The sequence below is a fragment of the Argiope bruennichi genome, chromosome 1, assembly GCF_947563725.1.
Source record: "Argiope bruennichi chromosome 1, qqArgBrue1.1, whole genome shotgun sequence".
NCBI classification, from domain to species: Eukaryota; Metazoa; Arthropoda; class Arachnida; order Araneae; family Araneidae; genus Argiope; species Argiope bruennichi.
The window spans coordinates 120,857,333-120,880,372 of record NC_079151.1 but is presented as its reverse complement, the minus strand read 5'-3'; the positions used below and the strand labels follow the sequence as shown (position 1 = coordinate 120,880,372).

At 29.0% G+C, this 23,040-nt stretch overlaps 1 protein-coding gene across 5 annotated transcripts in view; it reads right to left on the bottom strand.

Annotated features, from left to right (window-relative positions):
- Nucleotides 1–23,040, bottom strand: part of LOC129967812 (teneurin-m-like) — a 603,259-nt gene that overhangs the window by 132,910 nt on the left and 447,309 nt on the right. Inside the window, exon 1 of one of the 5 annotated variants that reach the window (XM_056081974.1) lies at nt 12,890–13,167. The exons of the other annotated variants lie outside the window; for them this stretch is intronic. The gene's annotated coding sequence lies outside the window, so the exon portion shown is untranslated. Of the gene's footprint in view, nt 1–12,889; nt 13,168–23,040 lie in introns of those variants that run through there. 5 annotated transcript variants of the gene reach the window in all.

Sequence of the window (23,040 nt, the reverse complement as noted above, 5' to 3'; positions counted from 1 at the left end):
TTATTTCATTTCAATTGTGTTGTATGACCATCAATTATCTTACCGGGCAATTTTGCTTCCAGACTAAGAACGTAACCGCAAGTAAAGTTCCAACTTCATCGCGTTGGATGGCATGATTATAAGCTCTGTTACCACCACTTTTTTTTAATACATTTTTTTTTTCGTCCTGTCTTGTCTGCCCCCTTCTTTTTCTCCATGTGGTATGCTGGCAGGAAATTAGAGTGTGATGTCGAATGAAGATACGGATTAAAAAGTTGTTAGGAAACCAAGTCCGATAGGAAATTGGTTCAAGTCATTGGTTTCTGGAGATGTCCGGGAAATGATTTCCCCAAGGAAAGAGTGGGGGGAGAGTTTTTCCCAGAAAAAGAAAATAATTAAGCAACTGGAAAGAGATTACAGACTTTAATCTTGCGACTTTTGAAAGAGGGAAAAAAATAAAACTCATGAAACTTGGAGAAAGGATTAGAAACATCTTCGGAGCGCTCGAAAAGAGGAACATTATTTTTGAGGTTTATGGCATGGAATTGGATATTGGCTATAAAAATATTGACCGTTTATTGATTAGATTACAAAAATAGAAAAAGTTTTAATGCTTGTATATTTTTTAATTTTCTCTAAGCAAGATTTTCTGTACTTACAAATTATTTTGTTAGGAATTCTGCTATCCAACTTTTTCAACATTAATGTGAATATTTATTTGATTTCCTAAATGTATTATTTTTATTTTGAACCACAATGCTTCCAGAACTGTAGATGCGTCATTTTTTCACCAATTTTTTTTAAGTTTGCAAGAAAACGATTAGAAATACACTAGGAGTAGTCAACCATCTAACTCTCCGACCCGCCCGAAGGCACACGGATTTAAACCAAAAAAAACTGAATGACCGGACCGACGCAACAGCAACATTGGCGGGAACTGTGATTGAGTCCTACACTAGGAGTAATTGGAATTAGGAGCATTATATTTTAGATTTATGGACTGAAGTTGGATGCAAACTGAAGTATAAAAACAATGATGCAAGTTGGATGCAAACTGAAGTATAAAAACAATGATGCAAGTTGGATGCAAACTGAAGTATAAAAACAATGATGCAAGTTGGATTCAAACTGGATCTATAAAAAACATTGACTTTTTTTACATCTAGTAACAAAAAAAAAAAAAAAAAAAGAAATAATAATATTGCATCAAATGATATTTTTTAAGGTATTTTATATGAGATTTTGAATTTTCATGCATTAATTATCTCTTTATTATTAACACACTTTCTGCTCTGCCTTTTTGTCTGTTCGGTACAAATTTTGCAATCAAATTTAAATTAACTTCCCAATGAGTTAGACTTGAAATTTTAAACGTAGTTCAGAAATGGATTACAATGATATATTAGCTCGCTTCCTTGTCTGTTTCCTTATTTGCCTGTTCGATATAAATTTTGTTTCCAATTTAAAACTTTTATTAACGACAGATGGCGCCAATCCAAGTCGTTAGCTCACACGGAAGTTAGTTGAAAAATTATTGTAATTTCACACACACAAGATTATAAAACAGAAAATAATTATTTTAATTAAAAAAATATATAACACATTTTTAAAATGGAATATTAAAATTTCGTATTTAAATAATTTTTTAAAATTAATTAACACATTGACTATCGCAGTGAATTTCCTACAATGTAATTCATATATCCCTGCCGGTCACCGGTGACCTCATGGTCTACAAGATGTTAAATGAATAGTTAATGGTTTATTTTCACATTTTTTGGTAATTAATATGCTTATAATTGTAGATTAATTATTCATAATTCAAATGGAAATGTTTTCTAAGCTGCACATGCATAATTAATTTAAAAAAAAAATTGTACTCGGATGTTGGACTAAAAATAAAACCTCAAAAATTGTCATCCTTATTAATTCTGTCACCTTTATTTCGTCAGCTGAAAATATAACCCGGAAAAACTATCTTCCTTGAAAATAAATTAGTGAAATTTCCTTATGTTAACATAATGCGACATTTCAATGCATGAAATTAAAAAAAAATTACCAATCATTAAGCAATTTTTCATAAGAATTAAAAAAGAAAAAAAATCCTGTTTTAGAAAGACTGACTTTGATTAGATATTCGGTATTTTGGTAATTATAATCCTAATGAAGTTGAAAAAGATAAAATGTAATTAATAAGGGTTAATACAATATTACATTGAATTCTATACGTTAACATGAAGAAGGGAGGGAAGAAATCGTCTTTTATTCGAGTGTTTATTAGAAGCATTGAATATATTCTAATCTTTTATACAAGTTTGGATTTTATCAACCAATAATACATTTAGTTTTAAAAGTAGCCTTCACAAATATGATCAAAATCCATTTGGCAGTCTTATACAAAAAGTAGGATATTGTAGCCGAAATCGTTCCATAAAAGAAATTGATCCCCATGACATCATAGAACAAAGGTACCCGGAGGGTCTAATTGTAATTCAACTACACTGTAACATTTGCCCGTCTTCGAAAACCAGCTGGCTATTATTACAAAGTTTTAATTCTAAAATCCCCCTCTGGGATAGAAACCCCGTTTGTTTTTCTTGTCTTAGTTTCTACCTCCACTGGGTGACAGCAAAGGCCATTCACGCGGAACACCTGCCGAGGATCAGCGTCCCTAGTCCTCCCCCCCCTCCCTCGATCCCCGTTTTGGACAGGGCGCATTTCTATTACAGACGATAATTGAATACAGTTTCCAAGCTTAAAATAACAGTATTTTTTTTTCTCTCGTCCCAACTATACTCTCGCAGCAGTGGATTAAAAAATAAATCGAACATGCTTAATAATTACTTTAATTTACTACCGAAAAATAATTCAATTTTGCAGGGGGAGAGAAATAATTAAAAGGAAATATATTGATGTAAAAATAATAAGAATTCACCTCCCTCTATTTATTAGGTAGAAGCTTAATCATAACCGGATGCGTCTGCAGGTATCGTTTGACGTAGAACAAAATCGTCTGCCGGTGAAAAATAATGATTCTAACTTATGAATATTAAAAACAGAAAATGTGTTTTGTTTCCCAATTTATTGAAACCACTAAACTAATTTCCTTCGTTAGTTGCATAAAATTAAAAAATAAGTAAATAAACAATAAAAAATGATAATAGATCGCACATTCATTGTCGAAGTCGGTGGAAGTGAGAATTTTTTTTTTCTTTTTTCGAATACAATTAGCATCACAATTAGTTAATAAAATTTAGAATGTGTATTGTTTCAGGAGATTAAAGCTGCAACAACAATGCAGAAATATTCACAATTTATTTTGTTTTGTCTTTATTTATTTCACATTTTTAATTTTCCATGAATAAATTTATACGTTCAATGAATTTTTTTTATTAAATAAGAATGGGATAAATTATCTCTTGAGGTTTAGTACAAACTAAAAAAAAACAGCTGAAAGAGCAATGTTTTATAGCTTTATATAGATTAAATATTTAAAGCAATTAACATGCAATATAATGTATTTTAAAAAATGATTATAATTAAAAAGGGGTTAGGTAAAAAAATAATGGCTTTGTAGCTACAGAGATAGATTTAGATGAAAAATTAATAATTTAAAAAAGGATGTGTATATCATTTCATGCATTTCATTGGGGATATTACATTCAATTTATAGTAAGGTAATTATATTATTTTTCCATTTATTAAAAAAAAAGAAAAAGAAACTTTCAATTGATTTTTTGTGTGTGTTTGTTTTGAGATAATAGATTTTGAATTTATATAAATCTAGATATTTCTAAGTTTTTAAATTTCTCATGCAGAAATTTTGGAACAATATTCATTTGCAGTCATCATTTAGTGGACTAATAAAAATATTGTAAATATATGTAGTAATTAATTACCTTTAGTGAGCATTTATGTTTACTAAAGTTGTAAATACAGCTCTAGTGTACTGATAGTATAATAATATTTATGCATATTCTTGCATTAATGATAAATTGTAAAAACAGAAGATGAGGCCGAATTAAAATTTAAAACTTAATTTCAGGCACTTTTAATTTATTTATACTGCCTTTTATTGATTTTTATTCAGTCTTTATTTATTTATCTTACTTAAAAGTACGATACTGCTTGCGTTTTTTAAAAATTTAAATTTAAAAGACTTCAGAAATAAAAAGTATGAATTAAAGTTCACTTACGGTAATAATGAACGTTGTAGACGAATAAAATAAAAAGAAATTAAAATGTATTTCTTTGAAGTTATTAATAAATTAGTGTAAGCATTTGGAATGGAATGTATTTTAATGACATTCTTGACGAAATGAAAGTTCAAAATTATTTGTGATTGTATTTGAAAGGATAGTGGAAAATCGAAACCTAATCGATATGATGTTTCAACTTTAGTTCAACAGATGGCGCTATGAATACTCAATGGATAAGATATCCATTAAATCGAAACTGTTTTTTACCAATGAATGCCAGCTAATTCTCATCAGCTATATAAAGCATATTTGTCTTTTTTAATATTCCTAATTACGTTTTTACATAGCTGCTTATTTATTTCTTATTCAACAGGAAAAAAATTATTGTTTTATTTTTGCAAAGTAATTTGGTAGTTCGTAATTAAAATATGCAAACAAAACTTTTATATTCATCATGTTTTAAAATAAAATTGTCATAAACCATCTATTATCAATTGATGTGTCTAGAGTTGTGGAAATATAAAGTTTAGTTACAGATCAACAATTCCATGTGTGTTTATTTTTAAATCCTGTAAGAACAGAAAAATAAATGTTTACAAGCGCAATTGTCAAAGTTTGTGACATTAAAAAACAAGGTCTGCTTTGAACACTTTGCCAAAACTTCATTTCTTCTCATTCATCATCTTCTGTATTTCTATAAGCAACATGTTGTGACATGTTTTTTTCATCTGGCACTAATATCATACTTAAAAATAAAACTTCCAGATGAAAATAAAGCAAGATTGTTACAGTTATTTGGGACTACGGAAAAAGAAAAGCAGAAAATATTTTGAGAGATATTGAATCTAGAAGTTACGACAAAAATATACCCCATGAGTTAAATCGTCGAAAATCCTTTAGATATTATAAGGATTGAATTTGTACAAGTAGTGTCACAAATTTAAAACCGTGAGTTATGTAAGAATATTGTTATTCTAAATTACTGTATTTTTTGCTTATCGGAGTATATCAGAGTTTAAATATTGAAAACGCGAATTAAGATTCCCTAAAATATTGAAATATATCTAATTCCAACAAATATTGTTCTCTCCATTTTTTTTATGGTTTTACTTGAAGACGTTTTTAAAGGTCAAAATACAAAAATATCATTTAAGAATTTTACCTGCCTTCAGAAGAAGATAGGTAAATTCTTTTTATTTATTAGAGAAAAATGTATTATTTTTTTATGTATAGCACTTTTTAGACAAAAACGTGAAGTAGATAAAGATGATAATGATGATACAACATATAGAAATTACAGATAACAAATAACAGTGAAATGCTTGTTACAGACATGCTTAACAGACAATAATGAAATGTTTGTTCAAGTTTATTGCTAATCTCAGTGTTTTATGAGACTTTCTATAGGCAATATAAGTATTACCAATTTTAATATATTTTATGTATTCTTTTCTACCGTTCCTTTCTGCTAAAAAACCATCGAATATTATCGCAATCACGAATCGATTTCTTTCCTGATATATTTTGAGATATCACACGGTAATGCTTAGGACATAATCTGTGAAATCGTATTTTAAATTTTGAAAATTTTTAAGTTCAGAATTTTTAAAATAATAAACCTCGCATGGGATACAACTTCTCTTCTCCCCCTCATATCTTAAAAATTCATTTATAATGTATAACACTGATAATTGAAAAGAAATCAGCAGAAAATCACTGATGTATACAACACCTGCTCTTTTTTGGATCACATACATGAGCACATACGAAAACCCATAGCCCATAGAAATACATGCGCCTGTATTTCTATGGGCTGTTAGATAGTATAAAAGGCTACAACTAGCTATATAACGTTCATTTAACCCTTTCTTGGCTTAAATGAAAGTTAACCCTTTCTAGGTTGGCATAAGTTCTGACAAATGTTTTTAGTAAGTCAGAAACTTAGATGTTTCAGTTCTTATCTCAGACAAAATTTGTTACTTAATTATTAATTAATCAAATTAAATTTATTTAATAAGCTAAATGAATCCCTTTTCTTATTCTAATTTCAAGCCTGAAAATATTTTAACATAATATGACTAGAAAAAAAATGGCCCTTTAAAGGGTTAACATCGCTATTGAGAATTTTTGTGCACAGAGTATCTGTTACTGCGCATTAAATACTAAATTAAGTTCAGCTACAATAATTACTTTTAAATATATTTTGTTAATATTTAAATATTAACTGTAATAATATTTACGAATATTTTAATGATGATATATGTTACTTCTACGATAATTTAAATATGAATAAATTTTATCCTTATTTTCAATTTAGAACCATCACTGTCTATAGTTCTAAGATATTAAAAATCTCGTCATAAAGAATCATTACAAAATTGCACCCTTGTTATTCTGACTCAAAAGTAATAACGCCAGCACAAGTGCCTAAAATTCCATATCAGCACTTAAATTCCAATAAATTAGCACACGAAATTCATCAAAACTTCAATCAAATATGAGCGTCTACATTCCCTAGTTACGCAAACCCCTCTTTAAAAAAGTTAATCTTGGGGTCCGTCCTTTTCTCCGGTCCTTCAAGCCATGTCCCCAGCGATCGAAACAAAGTGATGACTAAAATCTCCAATTATCCATTCCATCAAGCACGTTCAGGAGTGGGATTCCAGAAGCTCACGCACATATTTGACATGCTGTCCTCTTCAAAACTCGAGGCACGAGTCCATTCCCAATAAAATTCTACACCCCCATTCCAGCGCGTCGTAATTACCGAAGACCCGCTCGGACCTCTTCAAAAATTCTGGATTCTGAGTCACTAAACACTTCAATCTATTGGGACACCGGGGGAAGACTGGAGGTCGGTGTCCAACGTTGCATAATAAGGAAGTTCCCGGTTTAAGCCATCAGTAACGAATGATTTGGGATGGACGACGGTTAAGTGTCGATGGAAATGGTGGTTCATTGTATAGTAAAGAGAAGGGTGGTTCGTGTGAGGGGTGGGCGGTATGCACTAACAGAGGGATTTGACCGTTTGCAGATGCTTATACTTCCCGTAGGTGATTCAAAGGGCTTAACTGAAGGGGATGATCCCCGGCAAGGTGGATGGTTTATGTAAGGGGATTGCTTGGTTATTGAAGGGGCAGACGGTAATTTGTCAGGGGGTTGTCGATTGTCTTTCGTGTCAGACAATAAGTGTGATGGGATGGGACTTTGAAGTGACACCGCTCTGCTTTCTGGTGGTATGTCGAGTATTTTTGTATCATCAGATGTTACATGCGACGGTGGCGGCTTGTTGGATTGAAGTATTTTTACGAGACCGATGGAAGTAAAGTATTTTAAGGTGATTAATCATTTTGTAGAAGTACTTGATGTAAAAAGTTCGTCCTTGAAGATTTCTTTGTAACGTTTGAAAAATTGAAAACGGTTTCTGCTAAGACTACAGCGTTTTTGATGTGTGTTGTATATGTATTGACGATGTTGAAATTTATGATGTTATCCCCAGAAATACAAATTTTTCTTTCATTTATCAAGATTTAGTAAGTATTCAAATAAATTATTCCAGATCGAGAGGTCAAGTAGGGAAGGCTTTAAGATAGTATAACTCAAATAAATCAAGTATATAAATAGTAATAACAATAAACAACGTATTTTTGCTATTTAGTTTTTTTTTAAAGATCAGAAATAATATTTCAATGAATAATAAGGGGTTATATAAATTGGAAAAACACTCAATTTACACTTAACATTTGAATCTTATAATTGCTTTTCCTAGTTAAAAAACTAAATTTTGTTTAGATTATAATTATAAATTTAATTAATAAAGAAAATTTGAACTACAATATCTTGTTTATAAAAAGGAGGACTAATTAAAAATTTTATTTTTTGAAAAATTATATTTTCTGAATTAATTGCATTTAGTATAATTTAAATCGGATGCTGAAATTATTCGAAGTCAAACAATAAGTATGAATGATGAATACTTTAATAATATCATGATTTACCAATTAATTTTGCATATTTTTTGCGACAGTAATTTAACACTAAAGAGATAAAATTCAAAAAATTTTAAATCATTTTTTCTGAATTTACTTTCTAAACCAAGCTAATATGAGAAAAATACTTTTTTTTCAATAGACGAATGCAATTAAATACTGCATTATTATTAATAAACCAAGTCTTAAATAAAATTATATTGCTATGTTTCGTAATAGATTAAGTTTCCATCTAATTCATTTTTAAAAGGTTCCTTTCACAATGAAAGCCTTCACAGAAATTCGAAAAACATTAAAGAAAATCTTTTCGCCGTATTTTTCAAATGATTACTCCATATAAAAATTTGAATGCTATTTCGTAAAGGGTAAAATTTTACTTCTACAAACAAATGTGAAAGCAATCTGGATGATAATTACAGAAACCGAAAACATAATTGCGGAAATCTAGAAAATAATTACATTAAATCTTTTAAAAGGGAATAAATGGCATTTAAATTGGCAAACAGAGAGAGATGTAGCTTATTACAAAATTTAAAATCAAAAAGAGGAATAAAATTATATCTTTTGAAACGATTCGAATGACAATTAAATCTCGAGCTCGATGCGGTTCAAAACCTATTAAATAAGATTAGAAGATGATACATATTGACTAAATAATTATCCTTTTTGGTTCCATTCAAAACTGGATCGGAAAGAAATTTTTAATCTTTTACGTGGATTCCAAAATCCAAGGCATTTACTAATACAAAATGGAAGGAATTTCAATTGTTGTTTCGTTCTTTTGACTAGAACGAAGAAAGTAAAGTTTGCCTCCCAAACATTCGTGAAATAAGTGAGTGTAATTGATTAGCAAAATTAATTAATTTAGCAGGGCCCCCTCCGCAATTTAATTCCTCTGTGGCCGTCTTCCAAGATGCCATAAGTGAAAGTACTAAAAGCGGAGCAATTGGGAGATTACCATAATTAAAATGAGATGCGGGCCCAATTTTCCATTGTTTGAAATTTTCCCCGGCAACAAGCCGGTTGGCTTTTAAAGCAATTAAAACAATTAAGTAATGCGAAATGCATAGTTATGGCAATTTAACAGAGCATCTGTCACGGTTAAAGTGAAAGAACGGAAAACGGGGTATAAATTTATGGAAAACCGCTGCCCAAATTCTGTTATTAGTAAAATGAAAACGGCAAGATTTCGGTTTCAAGAGCTATCTGTTTTTGAATGTCTAAGACGAGCGAAACGCTTTAAAGCCTTTATTGGCTCAAAGGGGTTCAATATCTGTCTCAACTGAAATCAATAATATGGGGTGCGTAGAAAGCTTTCAGAAAGCCTGAATCTCTAAGTAAATGATATTGATTTGAAAATTTCACTGCTCATTGATTAAAATGTAGAAAGTTCTTTGAAGAAACGATGATTTTAATATACAAATACAAGTATTTTTAAAAGTATAATACAGCCTTATATTTTACTTCGATTATTATTAGAAAGTAGGAGCTTTAAAAGAATAAATTACTTTGAACTTGAAAAGAGTTTAGCAGTGCTGATTGTTATGCATTTTTATATCGTATTTTTATTTTTATATTATATCTCTTTATAAAATCGTTTGCTGGAAATGAATGTTGACACAGAATTTTTGTCAACAGCTTTCAACCTTTCAACATTTAGAATCCAACTTTCATATTAATTAAGAAGGTGATATACTTTTAATAAATTTTGTGAAATTGAGAATCTTTCAATAAATTATGATTATTTATTTTATATTATTTTAATACATCGTCAATACACATTTTTTCTTTGTCTGTTTTAATATCTGATCGTCTAATATTGTTCTTTTACTTTTATGCTTTTGTGCTTCCATTTTTTTTACCTTTAAAGAGGAATTTCTAAAGGTTGACAAGAGATACTCTACATATTATGTAAAAAGGAATAAATATACATATCGAGAACACCTGTTTTAATTTCCTTTAAAGATACACTATATGATATTTCGTTTTCCAAACAAAATGGCAATTGAGTGACAATCATTATCATACTGTGTAATTCATTATATTCAATTCTGAATAAAATTACTCTCATTTTTATAATACATATTAGCCCTAAAATATATAAAGTTCACAATATCCGTTTTTTTTTTTTTAAATAAGTGATGGTAAGCGAAAAACCGTCATTATAATAATGATTTAAAAGAAAATTACATACCTTGAAATTGCTACAGAAAAAATTAAAATTATTAATTTTGAGTTCATTTTTTTATTTCAAATTGATTAATTAAAAACAAGAATAAAATTAAAAAGATTTTATTATGAGCTTCCCATTCAAAAATTTATTAAATGAAAGATTTTATTAGTTAATCTTAAAATTAATTAATAAAATCAAACAAGAAAAAACAAATCATGTCTTGCAAATAAAAAGCAAATTTTAATCCTCGACTAAATTGCTCGTTTCAATTTAGCGATGATAATACAGGAGAGATTACATTGAATTAGTAATATATATACTCTTTTTGCTTATTGCATAGTGCAAGAATTTTCCAACTACCAACAAATTTATTTGATGGTCGGAATAATACAATTCTGACAACTTTATTATTTTGCTTTCGGAAAAAAATAGAAAAGATCAAACGCTTTACCAAGGGGAAAAAAAAAAAAAAATCTAACAAATGTATTTGCGTGATATGAAGGAATTACTAGAATGAAACATATGACGAATTTGGGTACAAAAACGAAAATGACATTCAAAATATGTACTTACATACAAAAGTTTAGTTTAACACGACATGTAAAGCTCCGCAAAATAATAATTTTTTTTTTTCAAATTGCGCTTTAATGCCATTAATCATACACTTAATTTTGACTTAACATTCCTTTTTGGTTAAAACGAAACCCGATGTGAACGAAATTTAGAGAAAGATTTTTGATTCACTCTAACATTTTATTACTTTTTAACACGAACGTAGAAGCTAAATAAAAGTAAAACTTCTCAAGATGACAATGAGTTCTAGAAAGGTTATAACTAACAAAAACTTAAAAGGATGTCAAGTTTACCGTAAGTCGTTTTCTTGTTCACAATTGGATAACCGCAAGAAAGACAACTTGCGGTTATCTTTTTCGTAGTAGAATCGTAATTTGAACAGGTTTATTAGGAGAGGAGATACAAGATCTGGATTATTTCAGAATATAATGAAAAAAGCTGATTAAAATTTAAACTTTATAACCTAATGACATATATCTTTTCTATAATTATGAAAAACCTCTCAACCTTTTAAATGTAAATTAGAATTATTGAACTTTAAAAGCACATCATTTTGTTCAAGAATAGGGGAGTCATTTTATTCCGGAGAACTTAACAAAAATGTGCATTAAAAGTACACTTTATCAGAATTCATTTGTTTCGAATTTTGACAAATCAAAATATTACTGAATGTCGTAAATTATTAAAAATGTAATTATTATGTAATTATTTGTGTACTACTAAAAACTATTTTGGATAGTTCTTACTAATACTTACATTGTACTAAATTTCCAATTATACTGATATGATAAATTTAAAAACATAAAATATCGCAAATTTTTATTCATAAATTGAAGTATAAAAAATATTTTAAAATTCCTATTTCTGGTTGTACAATCCATATAAATAATTGTTGTTATTTAATTTGTCATCTAAATAGTCATTTTTCAGAAAAAAAAATTAAATACTTTGCTTGTTTGAAATTGTCCATTTATTTTCTTAACTTTAACGGACATAATATTTTTGTTTGGAATATAAAATTAAAATTAGTTTTAAAAGAATAAGAATATCTTATACAGGATGACGGGATTTTGATTTTAAGGGATAATTATTTTTGCAAGAAATTTTCTTTATGTGAGCCATCAATTTAAAAAAAATATTCCTGCATTTATGCAAAGATTTTAAACATTTTCAAACTGTGAAATTTCTGAGTCTAATTAAAAATTTGGATTTCAAAAATGTATTCTTGTCAGGTGTTTCAATGGCGAATAGAAACAGTATACAATTAATTAATGAAATGAAAATTCACTTAAGGATCAGGATAATTATGATAGTACAAAAAGTTAATTGACTGACACAAATTAAAAATAGAACACTAACACAAATTAAAATTAATAGGAAAAATAATGCTATTAGAAGTTTTACGAAAATGTTTCTTTATTTTTTTAATGAAATTTACTAACATAAAAGAATAAAAAGAAAGAAAGATAAAACTATACTTTGATGAAGTTAACAAAAATCGAAAAAGAATGAAAAGAAAGAAAGTATATATACTTCGATAAAATGAACGAAACTCCGTCTATGTCTTAATTAATTCTTTTAATTCTATATTTAACGGAATTAGTAAAACATTATATTCTCATAAAAAGTAAATATAAGTACTCAAAAATTGTCTAAAATATATTTTCAATCATAGAAACAATTTTAAAAAATTTTATTCGAAATATTTGCAATTCATCGCATCAAATATTAACGATTTTCATCAATAAAACTATTGTTTCGCCACGAAAAGTTTTTAACTAAACGTACAAAAGTTTCTTAAAATATATTGAAAAAATAACTAAAGTTAGATTCCAAGTTCTTATTTAATCTCTGAAAAATAATCAACATAGCAAAGAAACATATAATTTTAAAATCACAAAAAAAGTTAGATAATTTTTTTCCAGTCAGAATGAGAAAGAAATATTAAGAAAGAAATAAAATAAAATAAAGCTTACTTTTTTCTCACAAAAGCTTAGCGGCCAATATTTTAGCTCAGACGGAGTCAACCAGCTCGGATGAATTATTGCATCGCAAAATTACTGCTAACCCCTGATGGACTTGTATCCGATTCGAACAACATTCCGAGGTAGAATACATGCGGCAACCTAGTCGATCAATAGGACAGCAAACCGTACTAGGACGACCAAGAGTGATTTCAGAGAGTCACTGTACTAGTTGGATGAGGGGAGAGAGCGTACGTTCTCTCCGAAGTGGTGGAAACAGTTTGGTCGAGTTCTCGTTCACAACACAGAGAATGCTGGGACAGGTCGTGACGCATGCGCAGTGGAGGGATCTTCCAACAACACTACCGCCACTATTTCGACCGGCAGGAGTTTTCTCCTCTCTTTTTTCATTTTTCAATTTTTTTTTTTTCTTCTTTTCTCTTCTTCTCTTTAATATTTTTTTTTTTGAAAAAAAAAGGAACCTTATGGGAATGCGCTCAATGTCATATCGGTGTGGGTGCGGTATTCTTTTCATTGAAGTTTTCGCGCTTTAGTTATTAATTATTCAGATTCCGAATTTTTTCTCCCTTTGCTGTTATCTCTACGTTTTCTTTTCTTTTTTTGGTTCCTTTCCTTTTTCTTTTCTTTTTTTTAATCATTCGTAGAGAAAAAGGGTAAGTGGTAAGAAGAAAAATTCTTAATGTCGCTTGAGCCCGGGGTAAGATAATTGTTGCGTTTTTAGAAAAAGGGCGAAATGGGTGAGTTGTGAATTGAATGAATGTTAGAGGACGGTTCGAGAATAATAATGATTTGGCAAAAATTTTTATTTCCTCGTTCTTTTAATTTCATTCATTAAAAATAACTTAATTTTTCATTGACGAGGAAAAAAAAAATCTTCACTAATACAAAAAGATGCGTTTCAAATGTAAATCCATTGGCTTACCGATTTCTATAGCAATAATTTCTTTAAAATAATGCTTTTTTTTGTCGTGTGACTATTTTAACCCAAATTTTTGCGCAGTAGCTTCTGAGGGTAAAGACCCCTGAGCACCCGAGTACAGAAGTCTAACTTCTAGCTCAAATGAAGATACCACATACACACTTGCTTGCACAACACCTTTTTACAGGACATTCACGCACCTCACAGAGAGAACACAAGGAAGAGAACAACCATGCCCAAACCAAGACTCGAACCCAGAACGCCTAGATCACGGGGAAGACGCGCTACCACTTAGCCGGGACGCCGGCATAAAATAATGTTCGTCCTAAGTTGAAAAAAAAAAATGTATTCTTCGTTTTACCATGCAGTGTTTCCAAATTAAGAAACATTGAAGTGAAATATAAGCAATGAAGAACGTAAACAAACAAAAAAATAATAATAAAAAAAGTCTGAAAAACGCGCTCGGAAGGAGGGGGGATTACATTTTTAAATTTAGGCAGAACGCTGTCTCAAGTCATGGAAAGTTCATAATTTTTATCCCAAATATCTCCACCAATTTTAGAGATAATTAACTCAATGAAATGTTTTCTTGTGTTTTTACTCGAACTCGAGAGTTTTGACGAATGTCAGGTTTAGACCTCCCGTCTTCAAAAACCACATTTTTAGAAAATGTGCTTCTGTCTGTGGCAAAAATGCTTTGAGCCAGACGGTTGAAATTTGGTATATGGTTTGCTCGGCTCTTCGAAGTTAAATTATAACGATAATTTCAAAAACGAAGCGATCTAGAGAGATAAAATTCTGTACTCAGAATTAACATCTATCGTTTGGGCAGGCACCTTTTATGTTTTGAGCCAGATCCAACAAGGGATTAACCGTCTGTCGGTCTTTATTTTCAGAAACATGTGAATGCGGTAACTCGAAAGCCCAAACTGAAAAAAGCCTCAAAACATTGCTTTTAAAAAAATTGCATTATGTTCAGGTCTTCTCGGTCAGCCGGTATTATCACGGAAACACTGTTACGTTCCGCTACAATGTTAAGTGAGTTGTCAGAGTTTTATTGCTGTTTAACAGAGTTTGTTGGCATAAAGGCCCAAAATGTTGTACTTCGTTAATCAAATGATAATATATAAAATGAATGCTTTTTTAATAAAGTGAAATATTTGAGAATTTTTTTGGAAGTTTAAGTGTAAAAATATAAAATCACAATAGTTTAAAAACTTATATTTATATAGCATTTGAAATTATTTAAAAATAGAATACCTTTAGTATTATAACAAAAGTCTCCAAAGTAATGAAAGTCGGGATACTACCCTGATTTATTCTAAAAGGAAACCAATGGAAGTGGCCTTTCCAAAATTTTCTCACATACTCTCTAATAAACTGGTCATGTCAGAAAATCCTGTATGGCATTGGCGTACGATAGTTACAAAGTATTATTTTTTTGCCGAGAATTTAGAATTTTTACTGAATCTATTGCGCTATCCTTGGCGAGTTATGTGGCGATTAATCTCTGGCATGCGGTTAATAACACCCGAAAATCAAATCTATATTTTAAATGCGTTTTTCTTAATTGATTAAAAAAACATTTCCTAAAATGCTACACTTGTAGTCACAAAATTCCACATCAAATTTAATAGATTTAACATATTCTGTTTTTCAGTTTGCGTTTATATGTTTCTGTAAGGACAGACCGACAGACGGTCAACCTCTCATTTTGTTTGGCTCAAAATTTGATAGTTGTCCACACTACAGATATTAAATGTTTCTGATAAATTTTATCCATCTAGTTTATCTTCGTTTGGTAGTTGTCATGTTAACGTATTTTTGGTCAACTGGACAGACAGACTTCTTCGGAACAGATTTTGTTCAAAATTTGATAGAAATCCACAAATTTGGTGTTAAGTTTGTATACCAAATTTCATCCGTCTAGCTCAAATCGTTTTTGAGTTACCTTTGCCACAGATAGACGAACACTTTCCAAAAATGTGATTTTTGAACTCAGAGACGTCTAAAAAGTAGAGATTCGTTAAAGTCTCGAGTTCGAATTTTTTAACGATTATTATACTTTTCAAAATTTGATAGCATTCTTCAAATTTGGTGTAAAGACTGTATACCAGATTTTATCCGCCTACCTCAAATCGTTTTTGAGTTACCTTCGAGACAGAGACGAACACTTACCAAAAATGTGTTTTTCGCACTCAGAGACGTCTAAAACGTGGATATTCGTTAAAATCTAGAGTGAATTTTTTTTCAACTATACTTTCTCTGCACTAGGCATACAAGAAAGTAAAAATATTTGAGCGCAGATTTTCTTCCACCAATTTCTTAATTTCTGAAGTATTGTTAGCCAATAAAGCTCTCGGCTGATGATTAAACCTTATGGAAACTAGTAAACTGATTACTGCACTGATTAAAACGTATTATAAGATGAGCAGATGGACGCTCTTTCATCAGAGAGGTGATATTTCTGCGCATATTGAGAGAAGTCAATGCGTAGGTTTGTTGTGACGACATCATTTCTCCGTATTAGTAATCAGACCACATACCAAGTGTAGGTTCCAAGGAATGTCATTTATCATTCATTTGTAGATTCTATAGGCTTTTACATCTATTATAAATCACTACTTTGAAAAGAGTTTTTAATATCAAATTGAGTGAAATCAAGTAAAATTTTGTTAATTTATTTTAATGCGTTATTTTATGTATTTGCAGTAGAACATACTAGCGTTTAAAAATTATATAAAAATATGTTTTTCATTAGTCTCGTATAATTTATTTTAACTCATTTAGACAACATAATTAACAGTTACGTGCATGTTTTACACGTTCCATATTATTATTGTTAAATATTTGTAAAAAGTGAAAAGCAGCTAAATGAAGAAAACATTATTACCAAACTTTCTTTCGTTTTATTTAAAGCTTAAACTTCTGACCAATGATTTTATGTAATTTCCAAATTGAATGACACATTTTATTTTGGACATTTACTGTTATTTTAAATCCTATAATAATATAAGGGCATATGAGTTACTGTAGTGTTTTTAAGTGATTATTGCATTTTAAATTTCTTAATACCTTTACTTAATTGCATATTTAAAATTCTGCGATTCAGTGCTCGAATCATATTCGTTATCAGATTGGAAATGATCTATCCACTTACCTTTTATTCTGTGATTTTTGCGAGATAGTGCTATTTGCGTTTTTAATATTAAAGCGTTGAATTACAATTCACTATATAAAAGCATCATATACAGATAACAATATGCTTTGTTCGAATGTACTTGGATCTATTTGAAGACTCTGCATCTAAATGGCTATTTCAAATATTGGTAGAGGAAAGATTAATAAGTTAAAGCAGTAACTCTAATTCAGGTTGTTCTTTGATTATTCCTTCTTTCACTTATTCATTTTTCTGTTTAATTATATGGCTATGATAGTCAGGTGATGGTCATGGTTTCAAAAAAAAAAAAAAAAAAATACGTTTGAAATCCGATACTATTAAAGAATGCATGTTAATTCTGATTTCAAGGATGAATTTCCTTTCCAACATAAGCTTGGAAAGAGGATTCATGGTATGGTGTATGAAATTTTCAGAAAAGAATGCCAGCTTGAGTGTCACACCTTGCCCTTTGAAAGGGATTGAGATTACGAGATCTGTCCCAAAATATCCTTATGTTTTTTCCTAGCGAGACATTAATATAAATAAACTAAAGAAGGAGAGGGGAGAGCCATCTCAGATGTTGTTCTTGTCATCTGACCACGACTCAAAATTATGAGATCTTTAAATAACTCAATAGCTGCTTCTAAGTGGGACATTAATATAATGAAAAAATTTGAAAGATCTCAATCAGATCTTCTCTCGCTTAAAAAAAATAAAAGGCAATAATTTTTAATAATAATTAATAATAATTTTTCGAAATTTTTTATGATATAAATAAAGAGTTATCATCTTAAGAAATGATTATTTTTCGGTTAAAATAGAGAACGCAATATTTAAGGTAATTCGACATTGATTCATTTCAGCTTTCCTTTAGACGAATGTTAATTATTTCAACTAATCATGGTCTCATACAGCAGATAATCACCGATATTCATTCTTGTTAATTTCATCACCCCCCCCTCTTCCGCCCCTTCATAATTTCGAGGCCAGAGTGACACTTTAGCCCTCTCTGCAAATGCGAAGTGACGTTAACAAATCGGCAGCGGAGGGCCAACCTGCAAGGGACCTATTCATCGACACAATTTCCTGCCGCCTGCAACTCGATCCCGGCCCTTCCTTGGCAAAAGGTAATCGTATTACCCTGTCACTAATTAGAAGTGCTCTTTTCTCCAAGTGCAAATAAAGTTTCGCTAATCTGAGAAAGATTGCTTTGACAAGACAGCTGTTCTTGATTAGAGAATCAACTTATCCCCTAATTAATTATTCGCCGCCGTATAGCACAGGCTCCGATTTCTTAATAGAAAATTTCAGGCGTTGCGAATTCACTCGCAGAAGGGCCTGATTAGTTTGGAGGGTAATTAGCTCAAAAGGGATTAAAGGTTTAAAGACGGAAACGGTTTCCACAAATGTCTTCTCCTTGGAAAATTATGATTTTCCATAGATTCTCTGAATTAAAAAGATACAGAATGGAATTATTTGTCCGAGTGAGAAGATTATCTCTAGGAAAAGCGGAAACTGCTACTATTGGAGGAAGTTTCAAATTTCGTTAGTGACGACAGATGGGAGGTAAAGGAAACCTGTTGGAAAGGAGATCAAACAGAATTCTGGAACGGATGATGGCAGAATTCACCTGTTTTGAAATTGAACGAGCTGGATTAAGCAGAGCAATTTACATTATTAGAAGCAAATGGGAAATTTTTAATTCTTAACAGAGAGAATAATATAATTTATTTTTGCCAAGCCATACGGATCTTTAGGCAATTAAAAATTCGCTCATTCCTCATCCAAATTTCAATTTTTTTTTTAAATTCAAGGCAAAATGAATTAATTTGAATTTAATTGATTTTGATTTAATTGACTAATTTTAATTCAGCTGATTATGATTTAAGTGATTAATTTGAATTTAATTCGTTTCGATTTTAATTAATTTGAATTTAATTGGTTTTGATTTTAATTAATTTGAATTTAATTGGTTTTGATTTTAATTAATTTGAATTTAATTGATTTTCATTTAATTGATTAATTTGAATTTAATTGGTTATGATTTTAATTGATTAATTTGAATTTAATTGATTAGTTTGATTTTTATTGATTTTGATTTAATCGATTAAATTTAATTGGTTTTGTTTTAATTAATTGTTTTTATGTTCAATTAATTAATAAAATTAAACTGATTTTGAATTAGCAGATTAATTTGAATTTAATGGGTTAATTTTAATTTAATTCATTTTAATTTTTAAGTAACATATAAAACGATAGACTGAAATAACAAAGCATTTAATTCCTGCTTTCAAAAGAATTAGTTTCAATTTCTTGCAAATAATATTATATATATATATATATATATATATCTTTGAAAAAATTAATTAAAAAATAAATAATTTAAATTTAAATTTAAAATTTGTTTTAAAAAATTATACATTTTTTTAAAAACACATTCTAGAAATTTAGATACAAAGTTTACCAGGACAGATAAATGGTAAATCAGGTATCAAACTGTCGAAAGAAAAAGAAAATTCGACTTTGAAAACATAAAAAAAGTGTTAATAATGATGTTTAAAGTTTGAATAATACTGGATTTAATTTGAATGTGATTAAGTGCATGACCGTAATAAATCAAATAAAACCACACAATCAGATAACTTGGCAATATTCAAAATGAAACTTGAAATTTTGGACCCACCAAAGTATCTAGGCAGTTGCCGACTGTTCAGTTTTAATAATCTAGCTCTGAATTTTTAATTCTATTAAATTGTGTAAAAATCATTTCTTCAAAAGAGAAAGGTGTGCTTAATTTTTTTTTTCACTTACGAACATTAATTAAGATTGCTTACCTCCCCCCCCCCCCCCTATCCGGTTTCAAGATACATGAGGGTAAATATGATATTATCATTATAATTTTGAACTGTGAACAGACGACGAGGACGACCCCTGAACCAGTTATACATCTGTCGCATCAAATCTACGGAAGGAACACTTATAAATTAGAAACAATACCTATATTATTGACTTTAATTTTAAAAGATTGTTTGTTCGATAGATGCTTTAGAAGCTACAGGAGTGCTGTTGAGAACAGATATCGTAATTTTGGACCATGATCAGATGACAAGGACTGCGTTTGTATCAGAATCTCCACTTTTTAAAGTTACATGCAGTCAAAGTAAAGATGTTTGACGTTCGATGACTGATGAATCTTTCAAATTCTAGGAATTGCTTTGATCTCAACAAATTTTCTTATGAGTAAATTCAAGTTTACATAAGTAAAATAAAATAATAATAAAAGTATAATTTGAAAAGGTGAATTTTTGAATATTAATATTATGAACTGACTATTGTATTATGATTTGAATCTCAGCAAAATGAGCGCATTTCTAATAAAAAATGTTCTTTCTCCATGCCTAAGCTGTTTTTATACTTGTATCGGAGTAAAGATCATTATACGAAATCATTCTGGGCAGTATAAAAATGGCATTTTCAAACTATCAAAAATCATTAAAAGAATTTTTTTATATTTTGTAAAAGTGGTAATTACATAAAGGAAATGTTATTTGAAATACGCTAAGAAAAATGAAAAGTAACGGAAAACTAAAGATGAGAATAAAATATTGAAAAAGAAATTAAATGAGATTGAGTTTCTATTCGTAAAATTTGCAACATAAAATGTTTCCGAATTATTTCGTCTATCTTTCGTCTTTCAAAAGAAAAAAAATATTTATTACAATGAAAACGTATATACAAAAGATACATTTAATATAGTTTCAAAATGCATGTGCACAAAATAATAAAAAGTAGTGTTGGAAAATACACTTAAACGCTTAATCATGAATCGGATTAGCGTTTCTAAGACTTCTAAGCTGATTAAATAATTGAAAGACGCCATAATTCTGTACAATCCCAGAAAGAAAGATTTTATCTGATTATATTAAAAAAATCAAAAGTGTCAAGAGGTTTAATTAACTTAAAAAATAATACGAAAATGAAATGATGTCATTGGAAAGCTAATATTTTAAAACTTTAATGTGGTGTACAAATGATTTTTTTTGTGATGCTACGCTTTATATTGAATAAAAACGTTAAAATTAGTTATTTTAATTAAAAATCTACTTAAATTTTGTAATACCTTCCCTTAGTAAGCACTTACTAGCTAAGAGGTAAATACGTGTCAAATTTAGAATCTTACTCTGTCCTATAGGGTTTTTACATGATTTTTAATCTTGCATGTCGCATACTAGTTTTAAAACATCATCATGTTCGAAAATGTGAGTACATTCAGGTTTAGATAAATAAAAAAAATAACAATAACGAATTTTAAGAAGATGCCAATTAATTATTAAGAACATAAAATTGATTACTGTATTAAGATTTGAATCTTATTGAAATGAGTGCATCCCCCCCCTACCAAAAAAAGTTTACGTTACTCTAATTATCGCAGTTTACAGATAGTAGGTTTGTTTATAAGAAATTGCATGTTAATAAAACAATCGATTTCGGAGGGATAAACTTGTACTAAGCGTTGCCACAAAAAAAAATGAAATTTTTAGCAATTGAATCTAAAATCAATCTTCTGATAACGCAATACAAATTCAACCATAAGAGTAATACGTTCGTCTAAAAATCAGATATTTAAGCAATTCTTCCGTTTTTTACATAACAACGTTAATTCTTTATAAGAAATAAAAATAATGTGTTTTATTGGTATAATCGCATCATAAATAAGGATATTTAAACCTCAAAAAACAATAGAAATAACACAATTTTGACGGATAAATTTCACCTAATAGCATTAAATAATCGGAAAATCAATGCACCAACTTAGCAGCGTAACAAAAAATGTTAATCTTGTGGGGTAAATATGTATTTGTGTTATGTCAGTTAATTTATTTCTTTATATAAATCATTTATATCGATTCAGTGTTCGGAATTTAAGGGGTGTCCCAACTCTCTTATTGCCTTTTTCGAATAGGTTTCATCCATTTTGAAGACGCAAGTTTTTAGTTCAAATTCATTTTTTAAATTTTAATAATTTTGTGAACTATATAAAAATGAGAACTCGGAAATTTTTTAAAATCAATTCCATTTTTTAGTTGAAATTAATTATAAAAAGTTGTTAGGACTCAAAATTTAAAAATATTTCAGTTTTTCTAATTAACCTTTTCGATCGAAAAATAATTCGATGCATAATTATTCACTTAAAACAGGGACATCTTTATCACACCAAAATATAAATACAAGCAACTGTTTATGTTGAGTTTACCTGAAGAATGAATTTACATCTTTTTAACATTCTGTATGTAATTTTAACATTTAAAATTAAAAAAATAAACAAATAAATTGTCAAAATGATGCACCGTCTTGAAGGTAACTGCGAGAAGACATTCAAGTGCATAGGGTTAAGATGTTTTTTATTTGATATTTCACCATTATATATTTTTTAGTTATAATAGTTAATAACATAGGAAACTTTTATAAATGCAAACATTTTTTATAAGTTATTCATAACTGTTTCTCTATGTTACATAAACAAAATTGATTTTAACCCTGTAATTCCGACTATAGTTATTTTATTTATACTATTTCAAAAATATTATATGCAATATTTTATAATTCTCAATGAAATTTTGTAATTTAAAATTTTAGATATTCATAAAAGAAGTAGTAAATGAAATGATATTACATTTTTGAGAAAGAAATAAGTACTTATTAACAAAAAAACACAGAAAAAATTATATAATAGAAAATATTATTTTGAAATCATTACATTTGTATTTAGAATAGCTAAGGTATAACTCCTGAAAACATGATTAATAAAAATACTCCGATTGATGTAAAATTTGACTATGTGAATTAATTTTTAATAAACTGTTCATTTACGATGACTATTGTACAATTTATTTATTTCAAATTCTAATTAAAGTTTTCAAAACAATGCGGAAAAATTTTAAAACGCGATTGGTAATATAGTTAATTTCTATTTCAATTGTTATTTTAGTCTGTTCGAAAAACTATGGTTAATACTGATTAGTATGGTATAGTTAAAATCTAAATTTTTATTTTTGTTTTATC